This window comes from Lissotriton vulgaris, chromosome 4_1 (assembly GCF_964263255.1).
Source record: "Lissotriton vulgaris chromosome 4_1, aLisVul1.2, whole genome shotgun sequence".
Classification (NCBI taxonomy): Eukaryota; Metazoa; Chordata; class Amphibia; order Caudata; family Salamandridae; genus Lissotriton; species Lissotriton vulgaris.
Window position 1 is genome coordinate 1,300,882,448 of NC_141691.1, and position 3,290 is coordinate 1,300,885,737.

General features: G+C 44.1%; 1 non-coding gene across 1 annotated transcript; it reads right to left on the minus strand.

Moving 5' to 3' along the window:
• Nucleotides 1-449: 449 nt before the first annotated feature.
• Nucleotides 450-523, minus strand: TRNAI-AAU (transfer RNA isoleucine (anticodon AAU)). The gene has a single exon. It is a non-coding gene; the product is annotated as a tRNA-Ile (tRNA).
• Between the last annotated feature and the right edge of the window lie 2,767 nt (nt 524-3,290).

Genomic DNA, 3,290 nt, shown 5'->3' on the forward strand with positions numbered 1-3,290 from the left:
TTAAAGGAGCATCAAGTATTGGCTTGGAGACTGATTGAAAGCATGTCCTTGGCATTTTTTACTTTATGCTCTAAAGACTAAACTAATAGGCTCAATAAATATATAGCATACTATTGAAGAAATAGCAAATGATGAAGTGCTACCGATTGTTAACCCGGGATAGTTGGAAAGCTTATATTCAGCTGTTTACATTCATACTATCTTTATATTTCATCAACAAGACAAAACAAAAGTGACCTCAATAAATTGCAATAAATAAGAGATTTAATTACTTGGCGTTAGAACTTCGAACCATTAATAGATATTCCAGGAGCTTTCAAAATAATAATTAATTCTACAACTATATCAAATGTATTCATCTAATCCTTCAAGCAGCGTTTGATCCAAGGTGATAAACAGTCAAAAATGAGACACAAGAAAAATTAATCTTTTTTCAAAAAAATTAAACTTGGCCTGTACAGGGATCGAACCTGTGACCTTGGCGTTATTAGCACCACGCTCTAACCATCTGAGCTAACAGGCCATTTTGCACAAGTTCCTGGAAGTCCAGCATATGAAGAAGTGCTAATGATAACCCGGGAGATTTGGAAAGCTTAATTTCGGAGGTTTACCATGAAGTTATAAATATATAATATCAACATGAAGAAACTAATATGACTTTAAAAAAATTACAATACAAAAGAGATTTTCATACTTAGTGTTAGAACTTGAAACTATTAATTCTTTTTTCATGTGTTTTGGCAATAAATAACAATTCATCACCTATATGCAATTGATTCATTTAATCATTCTATCAGCTTCCCCTCAAAATAAATATAGAGATACACATGATACAGAAGTTTTTCCTGGAAAAGGTGAATGCCATCTATCGAGCCTTTCCGGTGGTCGTTCCCTCGGCGATTACATCTTCTAAGCCACCACCATCTGAGGGACTATGTTCTCTACCTTTGTTAAACTCTGATAGCCTAGGCACTTTGGCCCGCAGAGTGAAGTCTGGGTCCCCTGAGGATCCACTTTGCCCTGAAGTGTTCAAGGACCTGGCGGCACATGACATCTCTCCGCTTTGTTCCTTGGTCAATGCGTCACTTACATCTGGCGTAGTTCCACTGAAGTGGAAGCGAGCCATGGTTCGTCCGATCCTGAAGAAACCTAGCCTGGATGGGAGCAAGCCGGAGAGCTATCGGCCTATTTCACTCTTGCCGTGGCCGGCTAAGGTGATGGAGGCACACGTAAATGCCGCTCTCTCGGAACATCTCCGTCGAGCTGATATACTCGACGCCACGCAGAATGGATTTAGGGCAGGTCATAGCACGGAGATGGCTCTGCTTTATATGGTGGAGCACCTTCGCTCCGTGCTTGACGCGGGACAAACGGCAGCGCTGGTGCTATTAGATCTAAGCGCTGCCTTTGACACCGTCTCGCACCCTATCCTTCTGCAGCGTTTAGAGGAGGCTGGTGTTACCGGCACTGCTCTCGACTGGTTCCGGTCGTTCTTAACCAACCGGGCCTTTAGCGTGACCGTCCCACCTTATCAGTCAAAATTCCATCCGTTGAACCTGGGCGTCCCCCAAGGCTCCTCGCTGAGTCCTACGTTGTTCAATCTGTACGTAAGGCCGCTAGCTGAGGTTGTCAAACAATGGGGTATGACCATGGTGTCATATGCCGATGACACCCAGCTAGCGGTCACGATCAGCGGGGATGCTGAAGTCGACGCTCCCAGGTTTCAACAAGGACTGAAGGCGGTCGCTAGCTGGATGACGCTCAATTGTCTCCAGCTAAACGCTAGTAAGACCGAGGTGATGGTATTTGGTAGACAACCGGAACTGTGGGGAGAGAGTTGGTGGCCGGAGGAGTTGGGTTCTGCTCCCATCCCAGTCGCCGAGCTTAAGAACCTCGGGGTCTGGTTGGACCCTTCCCTTACGTTTGCATGCCACACTAAATGCACGGCTGCGTGTTGCTTCGGCATCTTGCGTGGGCTCCGTCCTGTGCTAAAGTTCTTCGATGCCTCTACCCGGCAACTCATGATCCAAGCTACCGTCATCTCCAGGCTGGATTATGCGAGTTCTTTGCTGGCCGGGTTGAACGTTGCTGAGATCGGGCGCCTGCAACGGATCCAGAATGCCGCAGCGAGAGCGGTGGTAGGCCTTCCAAGATTCTGTCCTACCTCCAGCACCATACGAGCGCTGCATTGGCTTCCGGTGGCGCAGCGGATTCAGTTTAAGGTCCTCTGCGTCGCCTATAAGATCTTGAAGGGGTCCCCGGCAACGATCCTTACGACCCTCATGGCCAACTACATCCCAGCACGACCCTTAAGATCGGCAGACCTCGAATTGGCCGTGGTACCGCGCTTTAAACGAAGCAGGGCCGGTGGACGCTCATTTCGAGTGCGGGCCGCTGCTTTGTGGAACTCCTTACCCCCGGCAATTCGCGCCATGAGCGATTTGCTTTCTTTTCGTCGCGCCGTGAAAACATTTTTATTCCCTTAGTCATTTGCTTGTGCTGTTTTATTTTAGTTGTGTTGTGTAGCTGCCTTGTCGGGCGCCAGGACGCTCCTTAGCTGGAGCATCTGTGCGCCAAATAAAAACCACATAACAGAAGAAAATACATCTATTTTCAACATTAAAGGAGCATCAAGTATTGGCTTGGAGACTGATTGAAAGTATGTCCTTGGCATTTTTTAACTTTATGCTCTAAAGACTAAACTAATAGGCTCAATAAATATATAGCATACTATTGAAGAAATAGCAGATGATGAAGTGCTACTGATTGTTAACCCGGGATAGTTGGAAAGCTTATATTCAGCTGTTTACATTCATACTATCTTTATATTTCATCAACAAGACAAAACAAAAATGACCTCAATAAATTGCAATAAATAAGAGATTTAGTTACTTGGCGTTAGAACTTAGAACCATTAGTAGATATTCCAGGAGCTTTTAGAATAATAATTATTTCTACAACTATATCAAATGTATTCATCCAATCCTTCAAGCAGCGTTTGATCCAAGGTGATAAACACTCAAAAATGAGACACAATAAAAATTAATCTTTTTTCAAACAATTAAACTTGGCCTGTACAGGGATCGAACCTGTGACCTTGGCTTTATTAGCACCAAGCTGTAACCATCTGAGCTAACAGGCCATTTTGCACAAGTTCCTGGAAGTCCAGCATATGAAGAATTGCTAATGATAGTTAACCCGGGAGATTTGGAAAGCTTAATTTCAGAGGTTTACCATGAAGTTATAAATATATATTTTCAACATGAAGAAACTAATGTGACTTTAAAAAA